Here is a 20,559-nt window from a genome sequence, read left to right on the forward strand (position 1 = left end):
AGGTCTGTGTAGACAGGTCTGACGTAATTCTGATACCTTTGCCTTGGTACGTGAGAAATTTCTTTGCCCTGGCCACTTTCAATACTGTATCCTTGGATCTAATATTTGTGAAATGCACTATGACGTGACGTGGCATAGGTTTGTCGTGGTTGAGCTTGGGAGGGGTCCTCTCTGCCTCTTGGACGCGGATATTTGTTTTCCTTGCTAGATTAGGGAAGTTTTCAGCTAAAATTTGTTCAAATGTCTCTTCTAGACCTCTTTTTCTCCACCCCCTCAGGGATGCCAATGATTCTGACATTGGAACGTTTCACTGAGTCAGTAATCTCCCATAACCTACATTCATGAGCATGTATATTTTTAAGTCCAGATTCTATTTTAGTTTTCTCTTCTACTAACCCATCCTCCAATTCGCTGACACGTTCTTCTGCCTCATCCACCCTGGCCGTCAGAGCCTCTAGTTTTGACTGCATTTGGCTCATAGAATTTTTAATTTCTGGGATTCCCTCTCGTTTCTGCCCTTAGAGATTCTATATTCTCATTAACATTTTCGTTAATACTTTTTTCAAGTCTACACATCATCTTGACCATTGTTACTCTGAATTCCATTTCTGATAATTTGGTTATATCCATATCCATTAGTTCTGTGGCAGAGGCCACAGGCTCATTGTCTTTTCTTTGCTGGGGGGGATTTCTCCTTCTTGTCATTCTGATGAGGAGAGGTTGCGGGGTAGTCCAGAACCCAAATTATTGACTGGGACCCAGGCCGTGCAGCCTTATTTTATAGGGATCATAGGGATGTGGGCTTCTTGATTTTTCAGCCTGGCTTCTGAGGGAGGGACCTGCCATACCGATACTCAGGCAACCCTGTTTGGGTAGAGTCTCCGTGTCCCCTGCGAGAGGGGATGGGGGTGGGCACACTGTGAGCCGGTCTTTCCAGGCTTTTGTTCTCTGGCGGCTTTCCCTGGCAGTTTGCTGTGCCTCTTCTGAGAGTCAGAGCAGCAGAGGCCGAATCTCAGCCTCTGTCTCAGAACAGAGGGATTGCGGCCCGTTTTCCACTGATGTTCTGGCCACTGTAACTCTGTTTCTGTTGGTGCTGCTCAACCCTGCAGCGTCCCGGGATGTGCGCCCCATACCCAGCGTCCCAGCCCTCACTTTCAGGACAGGCGCGTCTCTGTCCTTTGTGTTTCTAACACCACCAGCCGCTAGCCGCCAGCCGCCCCCGCATGCTCCCGGAGCTCCCGGTCTCAGTCTGGTTCCAGTGAGCACACCGGAGCTCCGTTACAGTCTGGTGGCACGCGTTCCCCGGCTCACAGTCTCAGTCTGCTCTCTCGTGGGTGCCGGTCCGCGAGTCCACCCGCTCCGCCATGCAGGGGGCTACCGCTTCCCGGTGCCCGAACGCGGCGGCTCCCTCCCCCTTCCCTTTATCTTCCGATATCTGTGCGCGGTTTCACGGCTCCCCACTTCGTACCTCAATACTCAGTGCTGGAGATGTTCATTTGTAGAGATCCAGCTGTATCTTCCTTCATCTCATGCTGATTCCGTGGATGTTCAGGCTGGTCTGGTACCTATTCAACTCGATTCAGGGGACCGACTGAAAAAGGGGTCCCCTACTCCTCCGCCATCTTAACTCCGACCTGGTTTTAATTTTCAAAAACTCTCTCTGTATCATGCCTCAAGCCAATTAATAAGCAAAGGCAGTATACCACACCAGGAATGGTACAAGAACACGGAGAAACCCGCTTTGGGGTGCTGGCGTGCAAGGTGTGCTGAAAGCTGCCAGTTGAGCAGGAACACAGAACTTTCTGGCACTATAGTATCTACAATAAGCACTCAGGAGCAGCAGTCCACTGGAGGAATCTGAAATTAATCTCAAAAGGAATCAAGGACCTAAATGTGAATCATACTAACTATAGCATTTCTACAAGAAAACATAGAAGATCTTTGTGATCTCGGCTTAGGCAAAGATTCCTTAGACGGGACACCAAAGGCATGATCCATAATAGAAAAACTGATAAACTGGACTTTATAAAAATTTTTAAAAGTTTACTCTTTGAAGGACACAACTAAGGAAATGAAAAGACAGGTCAGAGATGGGGAGAAAAGATTTCCAAGTCACATATTTGACAAAGTACTTAAATCTAGAATATATAAAGAACTATCAAAATTCAATATTAAGAACACAAACAACTCGATTAAAAAAATGTTCAACTGATGAGTGGATAAAGAAGATGTGGTTCATATCTACGATGGAATATTACTCAGCCATCAGAAAGGAGGAATACCCAACTTTTGCATCGACATGGGTGGAACTGGAGAGGATTATGCAAAGTGAAATAAGTCAAGCAGAGAAAGACAATTATCATATGGTTTCACGCCTATGTGGGACATAAGGAATAGCTCAGAGGACCACAGGGGAAGGGAGGGAAAACTGAATGGGAAGAAATTAGAGAGAGAGACAAACCACGAGAGATCAGAAGGACAGATGTGCTCAGATACAGGTCTGCATGATGACAAGGGTGCAGAAGATAAAGTCGAAACCATGGAGGGTGAGGGGTTGAGGAGCTGATGGGTAACTTGGCATGAAGGCAAAGGACTCGGAGACAGTAAAGCCATTAAAAAAAAAAAAAAAAAAGGCAAGTAAGCAGAACATCAGAAGACCTGGCGGCAACAAGGAAGGACAAGTTCTAGTCAAGGGAGATGTTTCTACAGAGGGGGTGGTGGATTAGGTCTGGAATGGGCCTTGGAGAAAAGAAAGACCATGATCTCACCCCACAGGCCTGAAGGAGACAAAGAACCTGAGAGAAAAGCCAGGTTTCAAAGAGCCGGGGAGGTGAAACCAAGAGGCTGGGGCTCTAGGGGTGTGGCTTAACCCAGTAAGAGGATTTCCAGAGGACTGAGTACAAAGTGAGAAGGAGGGGAAGAAATGAAGGGTAATATGTACCCCAGAAAGCACCCCAGAGAGGACCCTGGGAAGACACCAAGTGGGTCAAAGGGGCACTAGGCTCAGCCATCACCTGGTAGACACAAAGGCATGCAGGGTCCCCGTAGTTCAGCCTGGCTGAGATGCATCTCTGGGGAAGTCCTAGTGTAAAGTGCACAGAAGACCCTGTTCCCTCAGGAAGAGGGGGTTGTGGTGTGCCCTATGAGGGACCCAGGGAGGGCTGTCGGGCTCAGGCTCCCCAGCAGTAGTTAGAGCTCAGTGAGCTGTAGAAACTTTGAGAAAGAAGGCTGCTCAGAGGTTGTGTTCACATTCCAAGCACTGTCAGGCCACTGGGTAGCCCCAGACATAACACGAGGGATACTCTTACAAAGTCATCAACAAATCTGCAGTGTATTATGCATTGGTTTTTATATTATGTATCAGAAGAACCTGGCTGAGCAAACTAGATGAATAACGACTCCTATAAAAAACACATATGAGGTACTCTGTGAACCTTCCATTTGAGCCCACTCCTTTAAAACTCAAGGGCTATTTATTTTGAAGATTTTTGATAGAAAACATCTCTAGTACAAAACAAATCCTTCCACCCACAGCAAACATTTACCGCTTACAGGCATAGCACTGTATGCCAAACGGGACAGGAAATGTGCTTCCTAGAGACTCATGAGCAGTAAACCCTCTTAAAGCAAACCCATAGAACTTGAATCCTGTACTGATGATGCATGGGCACATGAAAGGGGGCCACAGCCTGTCCCTGCACCAAATATTCTTGGTTTACTGATGTGCCATTCTTTATCATCTCCTCACATCCTATCAGCTCTCATTATTACAGAGATAAGCCTTCAAGTGCCCACCCTTGTCCACCATGATGTATTGGCCTAAAATTGACTTTAGGAAAATCTTCCCATTCATAATGAGTCATGGGAACTTACAAACAGTTGAGTAGCAGGTTGGCAGACATCACGGTTGGTGAGTGTTCTGTCAGTCACCTCCCTGATCTTCCTACCCTCTAAACCTCACTTGAAGCAGTATCTCTAGATACCTGGAATAATGAACAGTGTTCATTTCACATGACAACACTGAGAGTCCAAACAGGCTTCCTCATTCAATGGCTTATATATAGCAAGGAGCCAGCCTTTACATCCTTACGCATAGAGAAATGTATAGACTACTTTCTCCCTCTAAAAACAGTTTAGAGAGAAACAGAACCTCTCTCTTTGCTACTGACAAAACAAGATCGCAGGATAAGAAACTGACTTCAAATGGACTTCACACTGTGGCAGTTGATGCTTCAAATTCACTTCTTTCTCTGTATAAGCCTGGCTATCTGATAGGTCTGAGAACTTTTAAGACTTGCAGAATATAGGACTTGCTCTTATTTTAGGTTTCTATACTTAGGGACATTATTTGTAGTGTGTGGCAGGAAGCATACCAAAGCAGTGGTGTGTGAACCCAGCTTCAAGGTTCTAACTCAGTATTCCAGAGTACCTTGGCTACTACCAGCCATGGTAACATAAGTAGTTTATACAGTAGTGGTCTTCATATTAGGTAAGAAATATTAGATATCTAGAATATAAAAGATCTAAAATAAGGGATACTAGGTATGTAGAATGCCTGGAATTGACTAGTGAAAAGCTTCTTGTCCTACCCTCAAGAGGTTTCGAGGAAGTCAAGAAGATACCGATGCTATGGAAATATTTAATGCACATTCCTTCCTTTTGAAATCTGGTGTTTCCTTATAGTCTCAGTTTTTATAACTAACTTGGTCAAGACCTTGAGTGACAAAATGGTAGCCATTTTAACAAATCCAAATAAACTGAGAAGAATGCAAGAGAACGAGGTCAAGAAAATGTGTAGAACTGCTAATCCACAATCCCTTATCAGCAATTTCAAAATCTAAGAAATTATGAAAACAAAAGCTTTGTGTGTGTAATTTACTAGTGGACAGGACCTGATCTGCATCTGAACTCATGTGGTGGCAACACCCGACTAACCTGAGGTTATTTTGGATGTAGTTAATCCACTGATGCTGAATATTCATATCTTAGGCTACAGAAATAAGAATTCTCTTGGTTACAGGAGAACGTCCAGTCCCCTGGGCTGTTATATATAGACACCAACATTGTGTTAATGTTTATTAAACATCAATACACCACACTGCTATTCTAAAATCTGAAAAATTCTGATTCCAAAGTACATTCAGCCTTAAGATTATAATAAAAGGTATGGTGACCTAATCATCAACTTCTACCCAGTTTGATAAATCATGCAAAAATACATTTATCTGAAAAGAGCCTGTTTGATTCAAGTATTAGGCATATAAGCATCAAAATAAGGATGATTTTATATGCAAATGCTCATACTTCAACATTCTAAAACATGACTTATTCTGACCTTGTTACACAGACAGCTTATTCTATACACTAGTTAAACTAGCTTATTCTACAAAAAAAAAACTAGATAAACAGCACCTGTTCCCATGCTAGCTCAGGAGACTAGTACTCTGCAATCCCAATCCAAGAGTCACTGTTCGCAGTCAGACACTATTAAACTGTGTAAAAGCTAACTGTACCTGCAATTGTAACCAGTCCATGTGGTAATAGTAGCCAGAATTAAGGTGATACCATAGACCACCTACTAGATGCATAAAGTTTCACAACACAAAGAGCAAATGAGTTTCTACACCCATTCCTAGTAAGTTTATTCAGGCTGAGGGGGGCTATTAAGCTTCAGACATTTTAAAGTACTCTCTGTAGAAAATGAGTAGGGTTTTCATACATACGATATAAACAGAATGAACGGATTATATCTAGCACAAATAAAAAGGTCTGCATGCAGTTATTTCTCATTTTTGTCTATTTCTCCCACACCATGGAGTGTTACAAATCCCTACGATTCCCCTTCAGATTGTACTTACCATTTCATTTTTAAATTTTTACTTTAAATACACAATGTTGAAGTAGCAATTAACAGAAATGCTATTGATAACGCTAAAATTTAAAGGGAAACTTTCTTTGTGTATTTGAAAGATTTAAAGACCAAGGCATCTACCCTCAAGTAATGATATCATCATTCAGTTAAGTAGATGTATTTATTATATATATTTCACTAAACAGTTCAGTTTCTATCAGGGTCAGTTATATTTTTCAAATAAATAGTACTAAATTAAATTTGGGGTTCTGAATTTTGAAATACCCACTGAATGTGCCATGTTCTTTCATGTCCCATGTCTTTCACAGATCGATCTCCCATCTAGGAAACCCTTTCCACACTCATATTTCAAGGCTCAGGTAGAGATTACCTCTCTTGAAGCCTTCCTCAAGTCCTCTGAATAGAACTGTTCGACTTTCTTCGTTGCTACCATTACAACTTTTCATGTGACAATTATACTGCAATTATTTTCTTTCTCACCTATCCCCCACCCCAGCAATCAGCTTATACAAGCATGATGAGATATTATTTTTTTAATAATAATTTTTTTTATATTATGTTAGTCACTATACAGTACATCCTTAGTTTTTGATGTAAAGTTCCAAGATTCATTACTTGTATATAACACCCAGTGCACCATGCGATACATGCCCTCCTCAATACCTATCACCAGCCTACCCCATTCTTCCACCCCCCTCCCGTCTGAAGCCCTCAGTTTGTTTCCCAGAGTCCATAGTCTCTCATGGTTCATTCCCCCTTCCATTTACCCCCTCTTTCTTCTTCCCTTTCTTCTTCTACCGATCTTCCTACTTCTTATGTTCCATAAATGAGTGAAACATGGTGAGATATTCTTTGTTTCTGCCCCAGAACTTTGTTTCTCCCTCAAGAGGTATATGAATGAATGAATGATCAGAGAGTTAAGATCCCATTATAAGGTTATGTTCTGCCAAATATGATCATCTGGCAAGAAGGAAAAAAGGGAGGAACTGTCAGTCTTCAAAGGCAGAAAGACCAATCAGACACTCTTTAAACAAAAAGTAGGAGTCACAGTCAGTAGCAGAAATTACACCAGTTGTGCCATGTATATTAAATTGAGAGGAAACACTGTTCGATGTTAAAAGCTGCACAGAAAGGGCAGCCGTGGTAACTTGGTTATATTTCAAGTTCCCTCCTGCTGCCACACCCTAAAGCATTCAAACAGAGTAACTATGCATCAATGATAAAATCTTGAAGAACAAGATATTTTTGTAAGGAAAAAATGAAAAATTACTTAAAAATACTCTGGATCTAATGCTTCTCAAACAATTTTGTGCATAGGAATCCCCTGGAGCTCCTGTTAAAAATGCTGCCTATGATTTGTTGGTGCGGCATGGGCCTGACATTCTGCATTTTCTAGCTCTCAGGTGAGGCTGATGCTGCTGGTCTATGAAGCATCCTTTTTAAGGAGCACCTGTGGCAAGATAGATATTCTGTTTTCCTCCAACGTCCAGGTTGGACTTGTCTTACTTTTAACCAGCATACCCTTCTTACCATCCCTTGTTATAACCTAATCTTGATGGTGCTAATTATAGAAAACATTTTGAAAATTCGACTGGAAGAAATCTATATCACTTTAAAAATCTTTAAATTGTTCTTACCTATACTCTGGTAATGCCATCGAAAGAAAATTCGTTCAGGTAGAAATTGCAGTATTTTCTACAAAACAAATTTAAAAATTATTAAGATATAAAGAGAAAATAAACTACACATTTCATGACAGTGCTGTGTGTGTGTGTGTGTGTGTGTGTGTGTGTATTTCAGAAAAGAAAAAAAAAACTATTTCTAATAACATAAATAGTGCACTTCACCCTGTAGCCCATGGGACAGTGTCTTTTACTTGTCCCAAGCAACCTTCCTTCCCTGAGTGCCTTAACGGCATCAATGTCCCAAGTTTAATTCCTCCTAAAAGAAAACAAGAAAAAGAAGGAAAAAAAAAAAACCTGAAAAGTATCATTTCATCTTAATTAAATCATAGCCATTGCTTAATTTCATATTAAAATAATTATTTCTCAAATGCCAGATTTCCCCAGGTTTCTGCTTTTTCACCTTCCACTTCCCCATTCCATTATCATCATTATTAGTCTCTGGACAAGGACCAGAGTCGGAAGAAAGATGAACAACAAGGAGTATAAGACCATGAGCACACGGTGGAATAACAAAATGAAACTGCTGCCAAGAATTTTTTGAAAATAATAGCTAAAAATAAGGTTAGGATTGCAGTTAGGAATTCTACCCCCATCACCACACACATTGGAAGATACAATAAAGAATGAACGTATGATGTACAAGAGTATTTGGCTAATAAAAGCAGCTTTTCCCAAAAGCAAAAACCCAAATACGTTTTTTTCTTTTTTTCCCCACTCTAAAATTAGTTTTGATCAAGTTACTCTTGGGTCATAAGATTCTTTGTACTTTATCTGCACCTACCTTTTTAAGAAGTGTAGAAATCCAAAAACTGATCAAAATATATTTCTTGGTATTGATAACACATGACTATTTTACCATGAAAAATCCTCATTCTAGGTTTATCTAGGCTAATACTCTACCATTTTGAAAGATGAAGGTAAAAAATGTATATCCCGCTCTCCTGAATAAGTATATTTCCAGGCAGCTAAGAACCTGCCTCCTCCATTTGAGCCAGCCCGAGGTTTTGCTTGTTTTCATTTTCTTGTCTTAACTTCCCCCTGGGTCAGTGACATATACCTGTATTACTTCCTTTGTTCTATTTGACAACAGTGAACAGGTAAGAACATCCACTGAGAAAAGGCATGATAGGTACACTTCCATCAGAAGCGAGGGACTTTAAAAGGCAGACTCCTTGCTCCACCTGGATGTTTCTCCCCCCACAGCCCAGTGCTGATGGCCTCGCCTCACCATCCCTCTGGCTGCAAGCACCACCTCCCCACAGAGGCCTCTCTGGGCCTTCTTTCTGGGCACCACCTCACCCCTGCTCTGATGCTTTCTCTACCACCTGTTCTGTCATCTTCCTAGCCCTAACCCCTGACTGAAGTGATGTGCACGTTCGCCCATTTGAAGGCGGTATTCCCTCCCCCAGAGTAGAGGACCCACAAGAACAAGAACGCCTCTGTCTTTTCTCGGAAGTGTCCCCAGCACCAAGAGCACGGTTGGCACATAGCATGTGCTCAAATAAATACTCAGCAGAAGAATTATGTGTGCTTTTTACTTGCAGAACTGGTTTGAGATTTACAAGTACCCTAATCTTTGCTTTGGTCGTCTGTTCACGTTAACATAAAATGTACCTGGGTCTTTCCTTACAACATGTCATTGACTTAACAGTATTTACATTAAAATACATTAAAATGGGTGGGCATTTTTTAAACCCTAAACTTAGTAAGGAAAACCCAAACAAAAAAAATAAAAGCTGTATAATTTAAAAGAACTGATTTTTCAAGATTTGACAAACATAATAAAATACAAATATATTTAGTTATGGCTTTTCTTATAAATTCTTCATACCACGCATCTACACAGATGAAAATGCTATATTAATTACATTGAAGACTATTTGATTATATATATTAAAAGCAGTATGTGGCTGATCACGTGCTGACAATCACTAACAGGAGTTCTCTCCTACATTTCCACTTCAGACTTCCTCTAGAACATGTGGGCTCGGCATCTCATAAGCCCATAACTCTAAAGGGTATCTTATATCTTGTTTTATTACGTGTTAATGCTGACATACACTCAAACACACTTATATACACACAATGGGTACATGTATATCATACCCCATTTAGTGAAAAATATCTATACACTTGATACCAAGCTTGGCATTTGAAATGCAGAAATAAAATAAATATAAATAAACTATTTAGTTCTTCCTTTTAAGGGTTTCATGATTAATGGGCAAGAGAGATGATAAAGAAAATATCATTCAGGAAAAAAAAAGGCTGACAAATTTCTCTGACTTGCTGCAGAGGTGAGGGGGAGAGCACCACATCTCAATAGAAGCTTCACGGAATGGTACCAGGAAAAAAGGACACTTGAGCTGAGACTTACAGAATTAATTAAATTAGCCTCGTGGAGAACAGGAACAAAAGGAAGAGCATGTGTGAAGGCCAAGAGGCAAAGACAGCCTGGGACCTGAAAGGAACAGCAGCAGCAAGAGAGCCCACTTGGCTGGCAGGTAGGTGAGGAGGGGAGAAGGGCCTGGAGAGGCAGGTGATGCTATGATCTCATGGAGCACTGTGCAATCACTGAACAAGTTCCAGGTGGACGGGAATTGAAGATGGCTGAGACAAAAGGCAGAGATATCAATGAAGAGGCAACGGCAGCATTTCAGAGGAGGAATGAAGTGGCCTGGACAGAGGTCAGCAAGATAAAGAGGAGAAGCATATAATAGTGATATGTAGTAGGTAAAACTGTCAAGACGGTAGTCAGAGTACTTGTGGTGAATGGAGGACTCAAGAATAACTCCCCAGCAGCTCAGCAAATGGCAATACTTCTATCTAAGATATCAAATCTAGAAGGAATCCCAGAACTGAAGCATGTCAAGTTTGGTTCTGGACATCCTAGAATTGGAGGTGTCAATGGACTTCTTCAAGGAGATGTTCTAGACAATTAGATATATGGGCCTGGAGGGCAGAAGCAGGATGGTAACAGGATATAGGTAGCAGCTGAACATGTGTGTGTATAAGATCCCTCTGAGAGAGCTTAAAAGGAGATGAAAGGAAACCCTAGAGATATCAGTGCACTGAAGTTCTCCAAAGACAATAAGGATGAAGAAGGAAGGGGCGCCTGGGTGGCTCAGTCGGTTAAGAATCTGCCTTCGGCTCAGCTCATGATCATAGGGTCCTGGGATCCAGCCCAGGTTCGGGCTCCCTGCTCAGTGGGGAGTCTCCTTCTGCCTCTCCCTCTGCAGCTCCCCCTGCTTGTGCTCGCTCTCTCTCTCAATTTTTTTTTTTTTTAAAGGATGAAGAAGGAAGAGCAGAAGCTAGAGACAAGTATGCAGGGGTCAAAGAAGAAATTTTGAATTTCCCAGGTGTTTGCACATTTATTTGTCTCAGAGATTAAAAATACTCATTACTATTTACATATATACCTAGTTAGAAAAAGTTAAAAGATGCTGGAAAATATAAGAAAACTGATGTAAATGAAAATATAAGAAAATTGACTTTAGTATTAACTCAAGTGAACTCAGCATTATCTGCTGCCTGAAGAACCCATAACCTTTGTCACCCAGACATCAATCTATAAATTGTGCAGAGACAAATAAATGGCTTTTTGGGGGGAAAAAATCAAGTAGGTCTTCACCTTGCAATATACACCAACATGTGTATTAGATGAGTAATACACAAAAGGAAGTAAGGGTAAAAACCAGGTTATGTTGTAAGTACCATTATGGTAAAAGGGAATCAGAAGAAGTAAAAATAAGTACGTTCTCTATGGAATATTTTAACAAGAACCCATGCAAGCACTGTTCTACCAACAGAATGTATACCTCAATATGCCCATGAGCTGCAGACAAGGACACAGACAGGAGTACAGGACCCAGAGAGCTGTCTACAGAATGTGGGAAATCATCACAAGCAAAGAGAAAATCAATAATAATGACTCTGGACCTGAGAATAAGGACCAGAGTCTCAGCAGTCAGGCTGCTGCTGCCCACATGAGCAACTCTAGCACCCAGAAAAAGCACGGCCTGGAGATGGCCTAGGAGGTTTCCAGACTGAAGAGAGGCCTCCATTCACATCTAAGTTTTATGGTTCTAACTCATACTTCCCTTCACTGAAAAGTTTATTACACAGGCTAGTTCGGTATGTTTGATAACAGATGAATAATGATCATTGCAGGCTGAGTTCTCTGAGGATAGACACTGTGGTGGAGTTAGGAGTCCCATGGTTTACTGTAAAGGAACATCTGTGGAAGGGAAATGAGGAAGTAGGAGTGGCCAAGGAGCCTCAGACCACCATACAGAGCTAAAAGTCTCTGCCAGCTTAGCAGAAGCGCCACAGCAAAGATGATGCATTAGAGGGGTCTGGTGTGCCTGAAAACGGCTAGGTCCTTGTACCACCACCTTGCTCAGTCAATGGCTGGGGATGAGAAGAGGTGATTGTGGCTGGAGAGCTGAAGGCACTGACAGCCTCGGGCTGCCAGCTAACCCTGCTCCTTGCAGCTCCGTAGCAAATTCTTTTTTGAAGGGCGATGTGAGCAGCACATCTCTCTGCCACAATAATCTTCCAATGATTAATTAGAATATTTTCATCATAATAAGAGGCTGAAGTACTAAGAGCAGTGCACCCGACTCCAGGGACACCATCTCTGCTGACATTGTTTCTTGTCAATGGGCTGCTGCCTCATGTTGACTGAAGCCTAAGCCCGTTGAGTCCTTCCAGGCCTTCTTCTGCTTCCTACCTTGTAGTTCACTCTTCCGGAGTGAATGGCACAGCAGTGACTCAGTATCCTACTTTCTCATGCATTCTCCACCAAGGGCACTGGGCACCCCAGCTGCATTCCAGGATCATCTTTTGATCCCATCCAGCCATTTGATTTTAAAACAGCATATAGAAGATGCTGAGAGAATTACTCTACAGATTCGGATAGATTTTATTTATTTATTTTTTATTTTTGGGGGGGGTAAAACATTTATTTCAATAATATAATAATATATTTTACTATTATTATGTAACATATACTAATAATGTATTATTTCAATAACAATACATACATGTGTACTAGTCATTATGTAAAAAACATTTCTTTTTTTAAGATGTATTTATTTATTTTGAGAGAGAGAGAAAGTGCATGGTGGTGGAGGGCAGAGAGAGAGAATCTCAAACAGACCCCCCACTGAGCATGAAGCCTGATAACAGGGCTCAATCTCATGACCCTGAGATCATGACCTGAGCTGAAACCAAGTGTTGGACACTCGACTGACTGAGCCACCCAGGTGCCCCTAAAATACATTACTTACTGTGGGCCATAAGCCAAAGCTTAAAATGGATAGGAGTACATACAATAAAATATTATTTAGCCTTAAAAGGGAGGAAATCCTGACACATGCTACAAGAGAGATGAACTTTGAGGAAATTATACTAAATGAAATAAGCCAGTCACAAGAGGACAAATACTGTAATGATTGTATTTCTATGGAGGCACCTTAAATAGTCACATTCAGGATAGATTTTATATTGGACTAGATGAATGCTTGGCATGCCCACTGTTATTCAGACCTTTACTTCAGTCAGGAAACCAATTCGGCACTGAATTATGCTTCTCAGCTTTCCAAAATACTTCTCTGTCTCCTTGATTTGGGTTTATTTTCTTAATGTGCAATAGAGAAAAATGTATTTTCAATATAAAGAAAACTAAAGAACATAGCAAGATGACGTGTATCTACACACCTGCACACTGTCAGTTGCCACTAGTAGTCTGCAACTTGTCCTGAGGTCAGGCCTATCATCATCACCACTTCAAGATAAAAGTTTTCTTATTTATAAAATGGATGGACTTTAAAGACACTCAAAAATAAGCTCAATAAGGTCTGAACATGAAACACCACGTCCAAGCTACTAAAAACATTCCCAAATGGACAGAATCTTATACAACAACTCAAAGGTTGAAACGTCACCCACGCTCATGCTTCTTTGTGTACCCAAATATTGCAAGGACCATTTTTATGCGTTAAAGTCTCTGAAGGCAATAAAAATAAAGCCCCATATGGCCATCTGTGTCTAACTGCTAAGCCTGTCCCTCAGAAAGTCCCAGAGGAAGCCTACCTTTGCTGAGGCAAATACATCGTGCCATTTCTACTGCAGCCGATATTCTAAGCTACACTACTGGGAATGCCACATAAAGCTACTGACATCTTGTTTGTAGTTTCACTGGAGAGTAAAATAAAAATAATTTTTCAAGAAAGCCACACAGTGTGAATAAATATTACTTTTCCGAAAAACACATGGCTCTGTTGAATGCTCAGTGCTCAGCTGCATCTATATGGTAATCCATTATAGCACACTTGAAATCAAAATTAGGTATTACTACTGATCAGCACATCAGGGAATCTGTCATTCTTTTAACTGATTATCCATAGTTCTTTTTTCTTCAGAACCTACTGCATGACCAGAAATAATGTGAAATGTAAGCTGGAGTTTATACAAGATGCTATAGTGTACTTTAAAACTGCTGATCTTCATTTAATTTGTATGGGAAACATTTTTTTCCCAAATTATTACCAGATGATTGCAACATATCGCAGTCGATTCATACTTGATTTCAATTCTGCTTAGAAAGGTAGGATGATGGAGAATGAGGACAAGATTACATCCTAACTCATGTGAGGTAATCTACCAAAACAATGGCCAACTAAACTTGTTATGTCCAGAAGCAGGGAGCATGGGGTGCAACTCTCCCTGAAACTAGCCAAATGACATAGGGTGCAAGGTAAAGGAAGTGCTGACAAGGGAAAAAATAGGGAGTTTAGCTTAAAAGAACATTATCATATGATTTCTCTCATCTATGCAACATAAGAACTAGGAAGATCAGTAGGGGAAGAAAGGGATAAAGAAAGGGGGGGTAATCAGAAGGGGGAATGAAGCATGAGAGACTATGGACTATGAGAAACAAACTGAGGGCTTCAGAGGGGAGGGGGGTGGGGGAATGGGAAAGACTGGTGATGGGTAGTAAGGAGGGCATGTATTGCATGGTGCAGTGGGTGTTATAGGCAACTAATGAATCATCGAACTTTACATCAGAAACCAGGGATGTACTGTATGGTGACTAACATAATATAACAAAAAAAACATTTAAAAAAAAGAAAAAAAATGTAGAGCATGTTTGTACAACTCTCTCCTGAATTTATAAAAAAGAAACCAACGCATCCAAATAGTGTTAACGCACTAATCCAAATCAACTTAAAGGGAGAGAAAAAGCTCTTTACCTATCTTCTGCTCTTCTAACAATAAATACAACATGCTATTGTGAATTTTCCATATATTTAGCGCTGATGTCGTTTCTACCATCTGCCCTGAAAGGGTCTTTGGAAGCATTTGCTAGTGCTGCCTTCCAGGGGACCTGTTCTGAGGGTGTCAGTTACCAATGAGTCAAGCAGCACACTACATGAGAGGGGCCACATGCCAGGAAGCTCAGGGCATCTGGGTGCAACAGATAATCACCAGAATGTAATTTCAGACTTCCCCAAACATGTCTCCAGTTTCCCTCCCCGCAAAGTGAATTGAGTAATTCACTATATCCTGTTGGATCAATCCCAAGTTTCTCACCTATAAGTTTCAAGGCATAAAGAAAACTGTAGTCTTAAATATTAAATTTAGAAGTTAAAAATTACCATTGAAAATGGTTCCTTTCAACTTAGACACTTGTAGTTTAAGTCAAATTATTAACATCCTGTAATAAGATAATCAAATTTTAACCACAAGCAATGCATTCAAAGAATCCCCAGAAAGGATTGGATGTTCTTATTTTGTTTCCATCTTCCCAGTTGCAGAAATCATAAACATTTCATGATTCAAAGCAGACACCAGTATAACCACAGGCTATAGAAATGAAAGGCAAGGGCCTATTTTTTATTATTCCCCCAGTATCTGTTACTGAGCACAGAATGGAGACATGATTTCTGAGCTAACTCACCACCACTGGGAATATATGAGACAAATGAGAAAGGGCACGACTGGCCGTCCGGGCCTCTACTGTGATCCCTGCACAGGGGCCTCAAGGAATATCATGCAGCAGGTCACACTATATCATAACAATACTGCTATCATCTGGAGTTGCTCCCATCCAAGCCTCAACATTAATAAAAACAAGTATGACTAATGCTATGAAGCCAAAACAATTACATACATACTTCTATTATCATTTAAAATACATATAACATATTAAAATATACCCCTGATGTCACGAAAAAGTGACCGAACATTTTGCTCAGGACAACCAGTGGCAATGATTTTGCTCACCAACTGGAATTCAGGATAGCTTTGGAGATTGGAGATGGGTGTCTCTACTGGCTCAGTTATTTTTAAAATTTTCTCCAGGGAATGAGAACTAACACTAGGTTTGTTTTATTGTTTGTTGGATTTTTTCCAATTGCAATCAGCCATTTAGAATTATTGCAATGACCCAGGAGCTGCATTCAAAGTTGGCATCATTCTTTTAAGGGAAAAACAAAATCCATGGAAGCATCCAAATATTTGAAATCCTCAATGAGAACTTAAATTTCAAGGATTTAAAAAGAATCTGTTTTTCTTGTTCATTTTATTTGTTCTTGTCCCTCCTCCACTCAATAAGAGTAAAGTGGTCCTTGTGGAAAAAAGAATAAAAAGCAACAACAACATGAGAGGTTTGTGGAAGGAAGTCCTTCACTCAGCATGAGAAGGAGGGAGTAGTGTGCAAGTATGTTTGCACACTAGACTGTCTGAAATAAGTCATGACAAATAAAGCAAAAGAAAGCAGGGGCTGTGGAAGCCAGTTAATTGCAAAACTACAATTCTGCTGTCTTGCTATGTGGTATTTGCTCATAAGAAAAGGCCTTAGCTGTTATATAAAGAAAGCAGAAGGACTGTGACTTAATCCTGCTGGATACCTGCCCTGAATGTGCTGGTCTGTTTATGATTCAGCCCAAGCTTTTCCACTGAACCTGTGCAGGAGTTTCGGATTCGTGTTCATCTGCAAAGAGTTATCAAAGATGTGCAGTTCCACCAAAGGAAGAAGAAAGAAGGTGGGGGAAGAAAAAGGAGGTGGGGGGAGAATGGGGTGGAGAAATGGAAACAAACATCTCAGAATTATTTGTAATCCTAGTATATTCATAATTCTAGTTTTTCTTCAGGAAATTCTTCTCTGTTATTAATACCTGAGGTAGGATAATGCTATTAAGTGTGAAAAGTTATAAATAATTTCCATCTATATTGGCAAAAATATCAAAACTCAAATTACTGATTGCAAATACAAAGCAACTGTACAGAGAGTGAAAACCAGCCATTCATTTCACCTTCTTGTGCACAACTCTGGGCACTGCACTGGGTCCACTTGTGTTATTATCAGAAAAGCTAGTAAAAATCCTTTTCCCCCTATTTTGAGGAAAAGAATCAGAGGCTAAACCCACTATCTTTATAAACTCACTTGGAGCAATAAAGAACAAGAGAACCAGTGTTGAATTCCATTAAAGTAAGACAGCTTCCACCACAGTCCCGGAATCACGGCTGGTCATCTCTGACTCCCAAACTAACTAGACACACCAAGACTCCATATGCACGAGTCCTGCCTCCAATCCAGCATCACCTCCACACCACGGAGAAGGAAGGGAGATGGTAGGTAGGCCTAGAGTAAATTTCAAACAACCAAACTTCACCTTCAATAGTAAAGGAAAAACAAACACTAGTGACCAAAGTCTACTCCCCATCCTCCGTGTGCCCCTGAAGCTCCCCACAGATCATTGGCACTCTCTGGGTAGCTCACCTGCTGCAGTTTGCTCCTAGTACCCACACCTCTCCAAACTCTATCTCCCCCACCGAAGCAAGGGAGAAGAAGAAACAGCATACATCTTCCTGAAATGACATGTAAGAATTTTCTTTATCTTGGGGTGAGGGGAGCGAGTGCAGGGAAGATGGGAGCTGTGATGGGGAGATGAAGTACTCCTTAATTTGGCCATTATTTAAAGTATCATTTTCATCCTAAAACAAGCATGAGAAAAGTAGAATGAATTTGTGTGTGGCTTTTCAATTTCATGTTTGCATAAGGCCACTTTGGAACCATGCTTCCCCCCAGCCAATAGACTTTGGTAACAAAGCCTGAGAAGCCAAGGGAAACCATTTCAGTAAAACCCTAAACCTTAAGTCCCCTGCTCTACGAGGACACAAATGTGCTAAGGATTTAACCAAGTGTTTAACAAAGAGAAATAAAGTAACAAGGCTCTGTTGATAGACTATCGAGCTTCTGTGTCCAATCAGCAGCCACTAGGCACATGAAGCTATTTAATTTTAAAATTTAAATCAAATGAGATTACTTAAAATTAAAACTTCAGTTAGTCACAATAGCCACATTTCAAACACTGAGCAGCCCACATAGCTAGTGGTTACCGAACTGGATACCACTAGGACAGAACATTCCCATCATTGCAGAGAGTTCTACTGAACAGAGCTGCCCTACAGAAAAAGCAACTGCCATGTTTAGATCTGCAAAGGCTACTCAGAGTCAAGTTGATTTAATATTCAAAACTAAATGGAAGCATGCAATTAAATTTCATGCTAAAAGACTTGCCTGTGAACTTCCTGATTTGTAGTGTCCTAGGTTGGGAGCGCTGTAGGAGACCTCAGGGCTATCCAGGCCCAGTCCTTCCCGTTATACACATGGAAGCCAATGTAAAGAAAGGGCCAGGACCCACCTCAAGGCCACACAGCTCAGCAGCATCAATGCCTGATCTAAAGCTACCTTCTTCCTATTTCTTTTGTCCAGAGAGTTTTAGGTGAAGAAGGAAAATGTTTTTAACATAAAAATAACAAATAACCCCAGGGGAGATAAGATGAGAATTTAAGAGGCTTTAATCCAACAATAAACATAAACAGGTGCAAGTCACTGTGGGAGCAGGAGCCGGGGTGGGGGCTACAATGGATTACACTTAATGGTTGCTGCCTGAGACTCTTTACAGTCTCATCAGGAAGCTAAGGCAAAGCCACCTTCAGGGGAAACTAAGAACATGCAGCTAGAATGAAATGGTAACACAGGAGTTTATTATAAAAGTTCACAGAAAAAAAATGGGCACCTCTAGCTGGAGTTGCCAGAAGAAATCAGTGGGTCTGAACAGAGCCAGAAAGTAGGAGCCAGAGGACAAGGAGAGCAAAGGGCAGTCCCCAAAAAGAGAATTGCATAAGCCAGGAGGCAGAAGTAAAACTATGCAAAAAGAGGTAAAGGGGCAGTAAGCAAAGCAGAATGTGTGTGAGAAAGCACTTCCACAGAACAACACCCCCAACAACATGTACAAGAAAAACAGGCGGGGACCCTGCAGGGGTTCAGTGTTAGCCCGGTTCAGGTCACACTATAGCAAGTTATAAAGAACCTGTGCAGGTCTCTAGGAAGGAAAAAATGGCTTCTTGAATCTGGTGGGGTAATTTGGATATATCTAAAACTAAGCAGTCTAGAAGTCAAATGTCCTGTATATCTGTGATGCCTAACTCCGTGATCTTTGAAAACAGATAAACGAGTAGCATTCAGAGGTCAGAACACGTGTAAGCCTTGAAATTAAACCTCTCCTGTCAATGTATATTTTAAATGGGTGAGGGGGTGGAGGAAAGGAAATGCCTTGCTATCAAATTCTAGAATTTTCTTAACCTTGAACGGAAAACTCCAAACGAATGCATTTCTGTACCAAAGGCATATGACATGGCAGACATCTTGAAACAATATCTCCGAATGAACTATATGCTCTCATTTTCTGTATTCTTGATGCTCTGACATCTGGGACCTTGCTGACCTCACAGGGACCGCCCCTCCCAGGGTTAGCCAAGTTGTACACACATGCTTTTGATAGGCAAACCAACCAATCCAAAATCCATTCCCACAACCACCTCCTTTTATGGGCTCTCAAACTTGGGACACTCTCCTCCTGCTCAAATCACCTGAGGACTGGGAACTAGACCACTAGGGACCCCTCTACAGCCCAGAGCCTGCTAAAATTATTCCAACTATCCAATCCTAAACCTGCTTTAGCTTGCTTACCTTGCCTTGCCCATTCCTTCCCTCAAAAACCGCAATGAAGACTCCCACCCTCAGCTCCCCCCTCTTTGCCTGCTCTCTGTGTGCTCTCTGGTTCCCTCTTCATAGCCCTGCCGGCAGGCCATGCCTCCTGTTTCTATTGTACTCCTGTGCAGTACAGTAAACGTTTCTTCCTTCATGGCAATCATTTTCATGTCTGTGTGCCTGTCTTACCACACCTGATTAAAACAAATCCCATGTGCCATTAAAACCACCTCTCAACTACCAAATATAGAAAGTTCTCAGTCATTTGACCTTGAAGCCCATTCACCAGGTGCCTTACATGTCTACACCAGCCCTCCTTTTTCTGTGCAGGTACCGACCTCAAGGGCTGCCACCAAAAGTATCACTTCTACAAAGGGCCATTCAGAATTTTCTGTGACTCAGAAGGTCATTACTGGAGCTCTGGCATAAGTTCATTGTTACCAGTGGACACTTCCGCTAGTATGAAATGTAATGTATGCTCAATGAGGGCAGGGGCTTCTGTCTGACTTGCCCACCGCCATATCTCCAGCACCTAGAAATGTGCCTGAAACACGTACCTGGCATCCAATAAATGTGTGTAATAAATTAATGAACTATACAAAAATAGATACATATTGGTAGATGTGGCCTATGCAATACAGCTTCAAAAGCAGGAGAGTACTGAGACTCCTACATGGTAGGCGGTATGGCACTGAGTTAAGAAAATGGGATCTACAATCAGACCAGAGGTTAAATCTCTACCATTTGATAGCTGTGCAATCTTGGACATGTCACCTATAAAACAAAGACCCCAGTCTTCCATTGATGAAAATTGGGAAGACAGAATCCACTTCAGAAGGAAAGGATGACACAGGATGGCCATGTACAACACTTATATTGTGGTAAGATGGCAATGTAAATTCATTTTATGGGGTCCCGTCATCCCCCACTGCCATTTG

At 41.2% G+C, this 20,559-nt stretch overlaps 1 protein-coding gene across 20 annotated transcripts in view; it reads right to left on the minus strand.

Moving 5' to 3' along the window:
• LOC103677872 (ral GTPase-activating protein subunit alpha-2-like) overlaps positions 1-20,559 on the minus strand; it is a 130,783-nt gene that overhangs the window by 74,521 nt on the left and 35,703 nt on the right. For 12 of the 20 annotated variants that reach the window (XM_040637906.1, XM_040637916.1, XM_040637915.1 and 9 more), the window contains exon 3: positions 7,510-7,567. The exons of 4 other annotated variants lie outside the window; for them this stretch is intronic. The gene's annotated coding sequence lies outside the window, so the exon portion shown is untranslated. Of the gene's footprint in view, positions 1-7,509; positions 7,568-10,018; positions 10,168-20,559 lie in introns of all 20 variants that reach the window. 4 more of the 20 variants (XM_040637909.1, XM_040637912.1, XM_040637911.1 and 1 more) reach the window with 1 other exon arrangement.

The sequence above is a fragment of the Ursus maritimus genome, unplaced genomic scaffold, assembly GCF_017311325.1.
Source record: "Ursus maritimus isolate PB19 unplaced genomic scaffold, ASM1731132v1 scaffold_22, whole genome shotgun sequence".
Classification (NCBI taxonomy): Eukaryota; Metazoa; Chordata; class Mammalia; order Carnivora; family Ursidae; genus Ursus; species Ursus maritimus.